The sequence below is a fragment of the Pogoniulus pusillus genome, chromosome 6 (genome assembly GCF_015220805.1).
Source record: "Pogoniulus pusillus isolate bPogPus1 chromosome 6, bPogPus1.pri, whole genome shotgun sequence".
NCBI classification, from domain to species: Eukaryota; Metazoa; Chordata; class Aves; order Piciformes; family Lybiidae; genus Pogoniulus; species Pogoniulus pusillus.
The window spans coordinates 25,272,762-25,287,679 of NC_087269.1; the positions used below are offsets into that span (position 1 = coordinate 25,272,762).

General features: G+C 49.5%; 1 long non-coding RNA gene across 1 annotated transcript in view; it reads left to right on the forward strand.

The window, feature by feature from the left end:
* The window catches only part of LOC135176188 (uncharacterized), a 29,417-nt gene that overhangs the window by 565 nt on the left and 13,934 nt on the right, over window positions 1-14,918 (forward strand). The gene's annotated exons all lie outside the window — the stretch shown is intronic.

The following is a 14,918-nucleotide window of genomic DNA, read 5'->3' on the forward strand; positions in this document are numbered from 1 at the left end:
AAGCATGCTGGGCACAGTCCTGTTCAATATCTTTAGTGATGATCTAGACCAGGGCATTGAGTCCAGCACCAGTGAGTTTGCAGATGACAGCAAGCTAGAAACAGGTGTGGAGTAGTTGGAGGGCAGGAGAGCCCTGCAGAGGGACCTGGCCAGGCTGCATGGGAGGGAAGAGGCCAAAGGGATGAGATTGAACAAGGCCAAGTGCAGGGTTCTACACTTTGGCCACAACAACCCCAAGCAGCACTACAGGCTGGGGACAGAGTGGCTGAACAGCCAGGCAGAGAGGGAGCTGGGGGTGCTGGGAGAGAGGAGTTGAAGAGGAGGCAGCAGTGTGCCCAGGTGGGCAGCAGAGCCAATGGAGGTTCTTGTGCCCCTGTGCTCAGCACTGCTCAGGCCACACCTCAAGTGCTGAGTTTTGGACCCCTGAATTGAAGAGAGATGTTGAGGTGCTGGAAGGTGTTTGGAGAAGGGCAGCAAGGCTGGGGAGGGGCCTGGAGCACAGCCCTGTGAGGAGAGGTTGAGGGAGCTGGGGGTGTGCAGCCTGCATGTGAGGAGGCTCAGGGCAGAGCTCATTGCTCTCTGCAGCTCCCTGAAGGGAGGCTGTAGCCAGGTGGGGTTGGGCTCTGCTGCCAGGCACCCAGCAACAGAACAAGGGGACACAGTCTCAGGCTGTGCCAGGGCAGGACTAGGCTGGATGTGAGGAGGAAGTTGTTGTCAGAGAGAGTGATTGGCATTGGAATGGGCTGCCCAGGGAGGTGGTGGAGTGACTGTGCCTGGAGGTGTTGAAGTAAAGCCTGGCTGGGGCACTTAGTGCCATGGTCTGGTTGATTGGGCAGGGCTGGGTGCTAGGTTGGACTGGATGAGCTTGGAGGTCTCTTCCAATACAGTTGATTCTATGGTTTTCACAGGGACTAAGCAATCTCCTTTTGCACCATTCTGACTGCAAGCTGGAACTCTTTAGATGCTCTGTGGGTTTTTGGAAAATATATTGATTTGTCCCCAGGTGGATAAAGGTATAAAGCTACTGAACAGGTGTGATGGTTTGGGTGTTAACTGCCTCACCCCACTCTTATGAAATCACCCAGACTAGACTCAGTTGAGCTGGAAGTTATGTAATGAAGCTTTCTATTTTCAGCTTAGCACAATTTGCAAGCAGGTATTTACAATAGGTACAGCTAGAGACAGAAATAGACAAGTTAAGGTAATACAAAAACACAACAGCCCTCCCAGAGAAAGGATCAGGTGTTTATGTTGTTGAGGCCTCTGAATGTTTTTTTGGCAAACTGTCAAAGCAATGAATCATTGTGCCAAAAATACATAAGCTCGGGGTGACCTTATTGCTGTCTACAACTACCTGAGGGGTGGTTGTGGCCAGGAGGAGGTTGCTCTCTTCTCTCAGGTGGCCAGCACCAGAACGAGAGGACACAGCCTCAGGCTGTGCCAGGGGAAATTTAGGCTCGAGGTGAGGAGAAAGTTCTTCACTGAGAGAGTCATTGGACACTGGAATGGGCTGCCCGGGGAGGTGGTGGAGTCGCCGTCCCTTGGGCTGTTCAAGGCAAGATTGGACGTGGCACTTGGTGCCATGGTCTAGCCTTGAGAATTGTGGTAAAGGGTTGGACTTGATGATCTATGAGGTCTCTTCCAATCCTAATAATACTGTGATACTGTGATCTGGATTCACTCCATAATTCTCAGAAATCTTGGTGTTTTCATTATATTCCTGCATCTGTCTATTGTGCTTAAGAACTACTAATTTCTAAATATGATACAAAGATATGCCCTAGATGTTACCTTTGGGCTTCCTATTAGGCCTATCCCCACAGTTCTTTCTTTGTTTTAAAAATTTAAGGCAGTGCTTCTCATCTTATTGCAGCCCCTTGCAAAAAGATAACAAGCATGTTGCCATCTGTGCCAATTAAGTGGGCTTTGGCCTTTACAATGGGTGCTACACTGAATCTCTGTTTTGCCGTTACCCATTCCATTAAGCCAGAATCACTGAGAACTCATGAAAATACCCAAATTCATTATCCATGATCAAAACCTTACAATCCATACACATACAACCATCATTTGAATACTCCTTTCACGATCTTGCCACAATTCTGCCGTCTGAGCAAGGTTTCTGCTCACTTTAAGAAAACAGGCTGGTCATTGCGAGCTGGTCTCTATCTAAGGCCTGTGAACATACATGGTCAAACACAAACAAATACAAAACCAAATGCAAACACATTCGGTGCCTATGCTAACAAATCCATTGACCTTGTCTATATGATGTGACTAGAGAAACTGCAGACTTTCTTTGTACCTCCTTCCTTGTCTTTCTATCCCCCTTTTCCCCCTTCTTTTTTTTTTTGTTTGGGTTTGTTTGTTTGTACATGATCTTAATGGTATCAAAATATACAGAAAAATTCTAAAAAATATTCTACAATATTCCTATATGCTAAAGTCCTACAATTGTCATATTACAAACTCATAGCCTCAGCTATATTCTCTTAGCAACTTAAAGATCTAGGAAATAGGAAACAAAGCCAAGAAAACTCAAGAAATGTGGTACCACAGCAAACTTGGAATCGGCGCAGAGGGGAGAAGAAGATCCTTCTAAAAATTCTGGTACAATTAGTTATCATTTAACATCCTATCCAGTAAACTCCCAAACTCTAAAATATATTACAACCAAAGCCAGAACAGCATCAGGGTTCCAGTGTGCAAAACAGCCACCCCAAACTCAGTCTGTCTCTTTGAGAATCAAGCATGCTGTGCTGCAGCAGCTGTAAGAGGGGGGAAAAAAATTAAAAAAGGGATGGGGGGGGGGAGGGCAGGAAGGGGAGGGTGGTGACTGCTTCGCTGAACTCAGAGACTCTGCAGGTGGGGGGGGCACTGACTGCTTCACCGAACTCCAAAACTCCGCAAGCCAGGATGTGGGGCACTGGTGGCGGCGGCTCGCAGTCCCAGTAGACTTGCTGCTCAGCCACTCCCCCATCCCCCAGAGTCTTGCTGCTGTCGCCCCTGCCTCCCTGTCTCTGCTGCTTTCTGCGTTCTACACACACAATCAACAAGGGGCAGGGGGCTGGGGTGGGGCAAACTGGGACCCTGGTGATTACACCACAGGGTCCTCAGCAAGGTACGTGGGTGGATCATTAGTGGCGCTCAGCAAATCAGTTGGTATGCAGGGCTGTAGTAGATCTAAGAAACAGTTTAAACTGAGAAAGTTTCTGTTGCTTTTGCCGGCTGGGTGCTCAGGGCGGCCACCATTACTAAGCGGCCGGGGCAGACCCTGGTCATGTGCTGTGGCAGCCATAGAGACCTGCTGCCGACTTCCATGTCCCCTTTGTCTTTCTGCAAGTCTCCAGTTTGTTGTTTTGTTGGGTTTTTTTTGTTGTGCATGCTGACTGAATGGCTTTCCCCACTAGGGGGCGACCTAGCTCTGTTTCTGATGGCTTTCCCCACTAGGGGGCAACCTAGCTCTGTTTCTAATGGCTTTCCCCACTAGGGGTCGTCCTAATGTCCGATCCCTCCCACCTGGGGCTGTTCAAGGCAAGCTTGGAAGTGGCACTTGGTGCCATGGTCTAGCTTTGAGCTCTGTGGTAAGGGGTTGGACTTGATGATCTGTGAGGTCTCTTCCAACCCTGATGATACTGTGTTACCTCTGCCAGCCTCCCTTACCCCATGAAGGTGGAGCGGTGTTTCAGTCCCTTATCAGGGCCCCAGTGGCCTAAGGGCTGGACTCGGCGCTGTCTCAATCACGGCCTGGAGGCTTCTTGATGGTCTGGGATGCAGGCCTCAAACCTGTACCCACGCAGAGATAGAGTGGTCCAATCATGATGTTCGGGCACCAGACTGTGGTCTGTGGTGTCTGCCCCAGGGGGCTGGCAGGCTCAGCCCCCTGCAGCTGTGTGTGGGCTGCTCATTGTTTACAGCTTGGTTTCCTGAGCCCAAGGCAGCCCAAGGACACTTCCCAGTGTGGGTTCTCATGTTTACCAGCTCGTGTCCTGCTAGCAGGAGAATTCTCCCACAGAGTTCAGTACAGGAGTGTGTACTTCTGATAGGCTTACATGTCAGAGTATGGGCTGTCCACACACACAGGGGCAGACCTGACCAACTACCCTCCTTAATCCCCCTTTGAGCAGCTAGCCACAACATTTCTCATTCCCAGGGCTAACCAGCCTGCCCCCTCGCACAGCTCAGAACTTTCCCAGCTTCTCTGTTAGCCTCCCAAGGCCACTTTTCTGCAGCTGCGCCTCCTTATCAGAATGACCTAAGTCTGTTCAGTTACTCAGCCCTGCTCAAACCCCAACACAGGAGTTTATAACTTAAAATTCCAAAGGAGAAACAACAAAAAAATATTAGGTGCTTAATGAAGACAACTAGACAAGATCTTCTTTTGGCTGTAGTCTGGGTAAAGCCTCTTGTCTGAATTCAGACTGGTATTTGAAATGCCATTCTTCTTGGAAGTAATTCTCCTGCAGGATAAGGCTGTGATCTCTGAGTAAAGAGGAGCAGTGCAGAATTCTTCCCTCTACATAATGTTACAACAGCTAACAGTCATTTAAGTTTAACAGATTGTAAAAGGAGCTGATCTTTGACATGCAGACTGTCAACTTGTTAAGTAATGGCAAAGACTGTTCTCTTCATGTGAAAGAATAAACCTCCTAGAAGTTTATAGATCAAATATAACTCTCAAAACCAAGTGATAAATATATACTGAAACAATAACATTAACAGTTCAAGAGGAAAGGTAGCATAGAAAGAAGAATTTAATTGTAAAGGCTGGGCTAATCAAATGCTCCAGAAATTCAGCTAACATCTGGTTGATCTTTATTTCAGGGTATTGCTTGTACAGAAGGAAGTTACCATTGCACTGACTTAAGGAAAATGAGACCTTACAAAATGCAGTGTTATCACAGTATCACCAAGGTTGGAAGAGACCTCACAGATCATCAAGTCCAACCCTTTACCACAGAGCCCAAGGCTAGACCATGGCACTAAGTGCCACGTCCAACCTTGCCTTGAACTGCCCCAGGGATGGTGACTCCACCACCTCCCCGGGCAGCCCATTCCAGTGTCCAATGACTCTCTCAGTGAAGAACTTTCTCCTCACCTCCAGCCTAAATTTCCCCTGGCACAGCCTGAGGCTGTGTCCTCTCGTTCTGGTGCTGGACACTTGAGAGAAGAGAGCAACCTCCCCCTGGCCATCAGGAAAGATATGTTTTATCAGCACTGGGTGATAAAGGGGGAGGTCCTCCTCCAAAGCCCTTCCACACCTTCACCTTGTTCAGGTAAAATATTTATGCTACAAAATCATAGATCTTCAGTACAGGGGCAGGGTTAGCACAACTAGTTCTGGGAATAGGTGGAGTTATTACAATCAATACTGGCATTTCCATACTGCCCCCCTCACCTCTTCATACATGCTCATTGCCTCGTGATCACGAGTTAGTGGAGTTTTCAATATACAGGGAGGTAGGGAGGCACTTCAACAAAACCTACACCTTGGACTTTAGGAGGGCAAACTTCAATTTCCTCAAGGAACTTATTTCCAATGTCCCCTGGGCAGCAGTCCTTGAGAACAAAGGGGGCCAGGATAGTTGGACCTACTTTAAACAGGAGCTCTTGAAGGCACAGGAGCTGGCAGTTCCCATGTGCTGAAAGATGAGCTGGTGGGGAAGGCGACCAGCCTGGATGAGTAAACAGCTCCTGAAGGAATTGGGGGAGAAAAAGAGGGTGTATCGCCTCTGGAAGGAGGGGAAGGCTTCTCCTGATGTGTTTAAGGAGGTAGCCAGACTATGCAGGAGAAAAATTAGAGAGGCTAAGGCCCAGCTAGAACTTAGGCTGGCCACTTCCGTGAAAGTTAACAAAAAACACTTTTATAAATTTATCAATGCTAAAAGGAAGGGCAAGAAGAGCCTCCACTCCTTACTGGACCAGGAGGGGAACACTGTAACTGATGATGAAGCAAAGGCTGAGGTCCTGAATGCCTTCTTCGCCTCAGTTTTCAACAGTAAGGAGGGAGGAGTTCAGGGCAAGTGGCCTCTTAAACTGGGGGATGGGGTCGGGGAGCGATGTGTTTCCCTGGAAATTCATGAAGAATTAGTTCAGGACCTGCTGAGTCATCTGGACACCCACAAGTCCATGGGACCAGATGGGATCCATCCCAGGGTGCTGAGAGAGCTGGCAGCTGAGCTGGCCAAGCTGCTCTCCATCATTTTCCAGCAGTCCTGGCTCACCGGAGAGGTCCCAGGAGACTGGAAAATGGCCAACGTGGTCCCCATCCACAAAAAGGGTCGGATGGAGGAACCTGGGAACTACAGACCTGTCAGCCTGACCTCAGTGCCAGGGAAACTGATGGAGCAGGTTCTCTTGGGGCCAATAACTGCGCAATTGAGGGATGGCAAAGGGCTCAGGTCCAGCCAGCATGGGTTTAGGAAGGGCAGATCCTGCCTTTCTAACCTGATCTCCTTCTATGATCAGGTGACCCGCTTGGTGGATGTGGGGAGGCCTGTGGATGTGGTCTATCTGGACTTCAGCAAGGCCTTTGACACTGTCCCCCACAGCAAACTGCTGGCTAAGCTGTCAGCCCATGGCTTGGATGGCAACACTCTGTGCTGGGTTAGGAACTGGCTGGAGGGCCGGACCCAGAGAGTGGTGGTGAATGGTGCCACATCCAGCTGGTGGCCAGTCACTAGTGGTGTCCCTCAGGGATCTGTGCTGGGCCCCATCCTGTTTAACATCTTCATAGATGATCTGGATGAGGGCATCGAGTCAGTCATCAGCAAGTTTGCAGATGACACTAAGCTGGGGGCAGATGTGACTGAGTTGGAGGGCAGAAGGGCTCTGCAGCGGGACCTTGACCGCCTGGACAGATGGGCAGAGGCCAATGGGATGGGGTTCAATAGCTCCAAGTGCAGGGTGCTGCACTTTGGCCACAACAACCCCATGCAGAGATACAGGCTGGGGTCGGAGTGGCTGGAGAGCAGCCAGACAGAGAGGGATCTGGGGGTGCTGATTGATACCCGCCTGAACATGAGCCAGCAGTGTGCCCAGGTGGCCAAGAGAGCCAGTGGCATCCTGGCCTGCATCAGGAATGGTGTGGTCAGCAGGAGCAGGGAGGTCATTCTGCCCCTGTACTCTGCACTGGTTAGACCACACCTTGAGTACTGTGTTCAGTTCTGGGCCCCCCAGTTTAGGAGGGACATTGAGATGCTTGAGTGTGTCCAGAGAAGGGTGACGAGGCTGGTGAGAGGCCTTGAGCACAAGCCCTACGAGGAGAGGCTGAGGGAGCTGGGATTGTTTAGCCTGGAGAAGAGGAGGCTCAGGGGTGACCTTATTGCTGTCTACAACTACCTGAAGGGTGATTGTGGCCAGGAGGAGGTTGCTCTCTTCTCTCAGGTGGCCAGCACCAGAACAAGAGGTCACAGCCTGAGGCTGCGCCAGGGGAAATTTAGGCTCGAGGTGAGGAGAAAGTTCTTCACTGAGAGAGTCATTGGACACTGGAATGGGCTGCCTGGGGAGGTGGAGTCATCGTCCCTGGGGCAGTTCAAGGCAAGGTTGGACGTGGCACTTGGTGCCATGGTCTAGCCTTGGACACTGTGTTAAAGGGTTGGACTTGATGATCTGTGAGGTCTCTTCCAACCTTGGTGATACTGTGATACTGTGATTTTGAGGTCTTTGGGAGGAAGGTCAAAGTCTTCCTCACTCTGACCTCTCTACCTTTTGTCCACCTGGCATTAGTTGTGGGTCACATTCTTGGCTGGACTCTCCAATGTTCTCATCTTTGAATACAGTATTCTTCTTCTCCAGGAGAGTGTTTCAAGACCCTCTCCAGCTTAACTCACCTCATTGTGTTTATCTGATTGATGATGCTTTATATCAGTGCTCACATAGCTAATGATTTAAGTGGGTGAGAGAGAACACTTCACAATCTCTATCCCTTTTCCCATATCAGCATCAAGGACATATTAAAACATAGTAATCCAACTAAAAGCAGAAATATTGCATGGGATTACTCTCCCTACTCTTAACCAAACTTTCAAGGTGTGTGTTCTGCAAAAGTTCTGAGTTCTGGGGATGGGAGGGGGGAAGGGAACACCCATACCATCACAAGGGTTAACCCTCCTGGGGGAGTGGTCTTGACTCTGAGCCCAGGTCCTCCTGGCTCTTCCCTGTGTGTAGGTCTTGAACCTTACTCTAGGTGTAGTGTTTATCCCACTTCCTGTCTAGCCCCCTACAGAAACAGGAATTTCCTGTTTTGGTCTTAATCTTGCCCTGCTGCCCTGCTTGCCAGCATCAACCCCTGTTCCTGCTGCTCTTTGTTAAAGCATGTGGCCATCAGTCCATGAGGTGGACAAAACCCATTGCCATCAATCTGGTTGTGTGTATATATATTTTGTGTCTTGTTTTCCCTTCCCTATACCTCTTTGTGACTCCCCTACCTCAAATACCTTTTATTCAGTGTTAAAGTTTTCTCACTTTGATTTGGAAGTTAAAAGAGATTTGGGTACCTTTTTCCTTTAATGCTCTACATTTAATTCCTTTTCAACAAAGAGGTGAGGGGGAGAGGAAAAGGCATCTTATAAATTGTTACTGGTTCTATTAACTATATTTTAGTCTCTGGGAAATTTAAACTAGAACTGATACAATGTCATCACATTCTAGGAAGAAATCAATTTGATAGGCTCAACATGATATGACTTTTACAAGGTTAGCCAGGAATGGAACTATTTATAAGAACAAAGGAAACACATAGATGTACTTTCACAGATGGACAGAGGCATTGAGTGCAGCCTCAGCAAGTTTGCTGCCCACACCAAGCTGTGTGGTGCAGCAGCCAGGCTGGAGGGCAGGGATCCATCCAGAGGGACCTGGACAGGCTGGAGAGATGGGCACAAGCCAACCTCCTGAGATTCAACAAGACCAAGGGCAAGGTCCTGCATCTGGGCCAAGGCAATGACAAGCATAAATGCAGGCTGGGCAGTGAGTGGCTGGAGAGCAGTCCTGAGGAGAGGGACTTGGGGGTGCTGCTGGATGAGAAGCTCAACAGGAGCCAGCAGTGTGCACTTGCAGCCCAGAAAACCAAGCAGAGCCTGGGCTGCATCAGAAGTGTGGCCAACAGGTGGAGGGAGGTGATTCTGCCCCTCTGTGGTGCTCTGCTGAGACCCCACCTGGAGTACTGCATCCAGTTCTGGAGCCCCTGGGACAAGAGGGATGTGGAGATGCTGGAGTGTATCCAGAGCAGGGCCAGGAGGATGCTGAGAGGGCTGGAGCAGCTCTGCTGTGAGCACAGACTGAAAGAGTTGGGGCTGTGCAGTCTGGAGAAGAGAAGGCTCCCAGGTGACCTTCTTGTGGCCTTCCAGGATCTGAAGTGGGCTACAAAAAAGCTGGGGAGGGACTTTTTAGGCTGAGAGGGAGAGACAGGCCTGGGGGGAATAGAGCAAAGCTGGAGATGGGGAGATTCATCCTGGAGGTGAGGAGGAAGTTGTTGAGCATGAGAGTGGTGAGAGGCTGGAATGGGTTGCCCAGGGAGGTGGTTGAGGCCCCATGGCTGGAGGTGTTTAAGGCCAGGCTGGCTGAGGCTGTGTGCAGCCTGCTTTAGGGTAGGGTGTCCCTGGGCATGTCAGGGGGGTTGGAACTGGTTGATCCTTGTGGTCCCTTCCAACCCTGACTGATTCTGACTAGAAACCCATAGTGTTCATGCAGCCTTGAGCCTTGCTGTGTCTGATGCTGTGTGCATGCTCTCTGAGGGAATGTGTTGATTTGTGCTACCAGCATTATTACACACAATAAAAGATAACAGAGGAAGAAAAAAAGAAAGAAGCAGATGATTCAAACTTATTCAGAGTACTCAAACCCAAAACAGGCTGCAAAGTATTTCAGAACAATCTCATGGCTAATAACAGGTATTGGAAATTAATATATCATGAATATTTAGGTATGAACATTAATTTTTATTATTCATTTTTGTAACTTACCTGAGATACTTTGGATTTTTCAGTTGACAGGAAGTAGTTGCACAGAAGGTATTTATGAGCACAGAATTAAACAGTTTAATCAATCAGACCTTGGCAAATAGGAAGGCAAAACCAGGATAAATTCTAACTCTGCTTATGGACTCTTAGCATTGATCCCAGCAGATGTACTCCTGATGCTTTCTGTCCCTGAGTAAATCTCCTGTGCAAAAGTGATTCCAAAATTCATGATAATGATCCTGGGGTAAAATACAAAACATGCCAGGTGGAGAGAAGGGGAGAAGAACTGAGCTAGGGCAAGCTGCAAACACATAGCTGCTGTGATTCCCAGCTAATGAGCTGCAAATCATGGAATCAGCCAGGTTGGAAGAGACCTCCAAGCTCATCCAGCCCAAAGTGGCACCCAGCCCTGTCCAGTCAACCAGATCATGGCATTAAATGCCTCATCCAGGCTTTGCTTGAACACCTCCAGGGACAGTGACTCCACCTCCCTGGGCAGCTCATTCCAGTGGCAAATAACTCTCTCTGTCAAGAACTTCCTCCTAACATGCAGCCTGAACTTTTACAGATATTCTGTCTCTCTCCAAATCTTCAAAAACAATGATCACCAATTAATTGCCTTGCCTAAGAGAAAAGAAATCTCAGATGGATAATCTCTTGTGTGCAGCTACTCCCCCAATTTGCAGGTAGTTCTGAGTAAGCTTTTCATCCACAAATCCAAAACAATCCATTGGGGTTTTCTATCAATTTTCAGATGGAATATTTGCATTTTCCCACAAATTTGAGATACTTGGTTTTCCCTGCAATGGGTTTGGCCCTGCACAAACATCACTTTCAGTGGTGTTCACACCATTTTTATCATTCTCTCTGGGCCAGTACCATAAGGGATCTTCAGGCCACCGAACAGAGTGGACACCATGGTATATTGATGTCTGCTTACAGGGGGTTTCTCCTGCCCCATTTGCTAAAAGAATTCCCTTTTTGCTTTAGACACTCAGCTGCTGAATCCATCCCCATCCCTGGAGGTGTTTAAGGCCAGGCTGGATGAGGCTGTGTGCAGTCTGATCTAGGGTAGGGTGTCCCTGCCCATGGCAGGGTGATTGGAACTGGCTGATCCTTGTGGTCCCTTCCAACCCTGACTCATTCTATGATTCTATGCTGATATCAATGCCCATTCCTGAGGGCTTTCATTTCTACCTGAAATAACTGAGTGATTCCATTTAATTATTTGATAAGGATCTCAGCTGGTTCCCTTCCATGGCCTTTCTTCACTCTTCAGGAGGCCTCCACGGACCCAGCAATTATTTACATTTAAGCTACAACTCTCCACAAGTCTTCATTCTGTAAAGACATCATCCACCTTAATCCTACCACAAGGGTTTAAAACCTCCACCCTCCCCTCTAAATATCTCTCCATCCCAGAGGGAGAAGCACTTTCAAAACCTCCCACTTTTCCTTTCCCTGTCTTTTCCCCATCCTGATTTGGAGCTCCTTGCCCCCATCAGGGACTTTCCCCTACAGAGCTGCACAGGCCTAGCAAGAGCCACCACCGTGACACAGAAATGTCTCTAAGACCCTGACTCAAAAAAGCCTTTGGAGATCAGAGCCAAAGAGCAGCCATGGTGCTGGGAGTGGGTTGCAGTGTTCCCATTGTGGTGCGGAGGTGGTGAACGAGGCAGCAAGGGAGCTGAGCTGGCCACCCTGCACAGGGCCTGAAGCAGCGCTGTCACTGCTCGGTGCTGCCACCCGCTGTTCAATAGTCGGCGCTGCAGCTCTTCACCTCTGTGTGGTGGCCCGCCAGTGTCCAGTGCTGCCACCCGCTGTTCAGTAGTCGGCACTGCAGCTCTTCACCTCAGTGTGGTGTCCCGCCAGTGTCCAGTGCTGCCACCCGCTGTTCAATAGTCGGCACTGCAGCTCTTCACCTCTGTGTGGTGTCCTGTCGGTGCTCAGTGCTGCCACCTGCTGTTCAATTGTCAGCACTGCAGCTCTTCACCTCAGTGTGGTGTCCCGCCAGTGTCCAGTGCTGCCACCTGCTGTGTCGGCACTGCAGCTCCTCAGTGTGCCGTCCCGCCAGTGGCAAGGGCTGCCACCTGCTGTTCAATTGTCGGCAGTGCAGCTCTGCATTTCAGTGTGGTTTCCTGTCGGTGCTCAGTGCTGCCACCCGCTGTTCAATTGTCGGCACTGTAGCTCTTCAGTGTGGTGTCCCGCCAGTGTCCAGTGCTGCCACCCGCTGTTCAATAGTCGGCACTGCAGCTCTTTACCTCAGTGTGGTGTCCCACCAGTGTCCAGTGCTGCCACCTGCTGTTCAATTGTCGGCAGTGCAGCTCTGCACTTCAGTGTGGTGTCCTGTCGGTGCTCAGTGCTGCCACCCGCTGTTCAATTGTCGGCACTGCAACTCTTCACCACAGTGTGGTGTCTTGTCGGTGCTCGGTGCTGCCACCCGTTGTTCAGTTGTCGGCACTGCAGCTCTTGACCTCTGTGTGGTGTCCCGCCAGTGTCCAGTCCTGCCACCTGCTGTTCAATTGTTGGCACTGCAGCTCTTCACCTCTGTGTGGTGTCCCGCCAGTGTCCAGTGTTGCCACCTGCTGTTCAATTGTAGACACTGCAGCTCTTCAGTGTGGTGTCCCGCCAGTGTCCAGTGCTGCCACCCGCTGTTCAATAGTCGTCACTGCAGCTCTTTACCTCAGTGTGGTGTCCTGTCGGTGCTCAGTGCTGCCACCCGCGGTTCAATTGTCGACACTGCAGTGCTGCACAGGAGTGTAGTGTCTTGTCAGTGCTCAGAGCTGCTGCTGCTGCATGTCTAAATGCCCTGAATGATTGAAATGTCTTGGTTGACAGTGGGTAGGAGTGAAAGAAGGTTTAAAAAGTACTTAAAACTATATTCCTAAGTAGAGTTAAATAGACAAAAATCTCTTCTCCTTATGTAGGTAGGGGAAAAAAAAAATACACTTACAAGAGGATTTTAAAAGTCTGTCTCTACTACATTATAAAAAGGACTTAGAAGATAGGCATCTGTGCTGCTTTGAAGGAGATATAGATGCTATAGAGCAGGAGCCAGAGCAGCCCATGCTCAGCAACCACATCCCTCTGCTGCCATGTTTGCCTCAGGAAGGTCTCCACTCTCCAGGCACTGCAAAGGCCCACAGGATGAGATTGGGTTTGGAATGAGATTTAACAAGAGAAGTGAAGGGACCTACACTTTGGACACAACAACCCCAAGCAGCACTACAGGCTGGGGACAGAGTGGCTGAGAGAGCAGCCAGGCAGAGAGGGACCTGAGAGTGCTGGTAGACAGTAGCTGGATGAGACAGCAGTGTGCCCAGGTGAGCAGGAGAGCCAGTGGCATCCTAGTCTGGCTCAGGAAGAGTGTGACCAGCAGGACAAGGGAAGTTGTTCTTCCCTTACACTCAACACTGGTTAGGCCCCAGCTTGAGTGCTGTGTCCAGTTCTGAGGTCCTCAATTGAAGAGAGATGTTGAGGTGTTCAAGGCCAGGTGGGGTGGGACCTTGAGCAACCTGGTCTAGTTGAAGGTGTCCCTGCCCATGGCAGGTGAGTTTGGAACTAGATGATCTTTCAAGTCTGTTCCAACCCATTCTATGATCCTGCTAAGCCTGGTTTGTGTGTAGCAGCATCTTCTTCAAGTTTCTGTTAGTCTTGATCAGCACAAGTACTCTCTTGAGTACTATGTTCAGTTCTGGGCTCCTTAAGCCAAGAGAGATGTTCAGATACTTTAATGTGTCCAGAGAAGGGCAGCAAGGCTGGGGAGGGGCCTGGAGCACAGCCCTGTGAGGAGAGGCTGAGGGAGCTGGGGGTGTGCAGCCTGCAGATGAGGAGGCTCAGGGCAGACCTCATTGCTGTCTACAACTACCTGAAGGGAGGCTGTAGCCAGGTGGAGTGTCCTCTTTTGCCAGGTAACCAGCAGCAGAACAAGGGGACACAGCCTCAAGCTGTGGCAGGGCAGGTCTAGGCTGGATGTGAGGAGGAAGTTGTTGGCAGAGAGAGTGATTGGCATTGGAATGGGCTGCCCAGGGAGGTGGTGGAGTGGCTGTGGCTGGAGGTGTTGAAGTAAAGCCTGGCTGGGGCACTTAGTGCCATGGTCTGGTTGATTGGCCAGGGCTGGGTGCTAGGTTGAGCTGGATGAGCTTGGAGGTCTCTTCCAACATGGTTCTATGATGGCTCTGCCCTGTGAGCAGAGGGATCCCATAGAGTCTGAGACTTGACATCTGGCAAAGTTCTAAGCAGCCACAGGTGCCTGCAAGCCAACATCTGCTCCAGGCAGAGGAGAAGGAAAACCTCCCACATTGACTGGGAAATGTTCCTTCCCTTTCTCACTTATATGAGAATTCATCAAATCATTGGATATGAGATTGTCTTGGTTCTAGTTTGATTTTCCAGAGGCTCAGATAAATTTGATAGAACCAATAACAATTTTACAAAGTGCCCTTCCCTCTTCCTCTTCTTTTCCCAAAAGGAAGTGATTAGATGGAGAGAGGGAAGTAAGCATACCCAAATAAATCAGTCTCACTCGATTTGGAAGTTAAGAAGAAAAGTTAAACAATAACTTTAAAAAGGTGTCTGAGGTAGGGAAGTTACAAAAGGTTATGGAGGGGGAAAAAATAGCAAATAGAAAATGTATAAATACAACCTGATTGTGATGGTGAACACAGCCCTCACCCTCCCTTGCTGAAGCAGTGGGCACTATCTCTTCACTTGTCTTAGTAAATAAAGCCCAACTGCCTAATTGTGAGAGCTGGAGGAGTTAAGTGTCTGGCTGCCCAGACCTTCCTCAAACAGATCTCACAGCTAATAAACTTCAGTCCTGCCTGTCATGTGTTCCCATGGGGCTCTGTGCCATGTCTGTTATCGACTGGATGAGGCACTTAGTGCCATGGTCTAGTTGATTGGCTAGGGCTGGGTGCTCGGTTGGACTGGATGAGCTTGGAAGTCTCTTCCAAC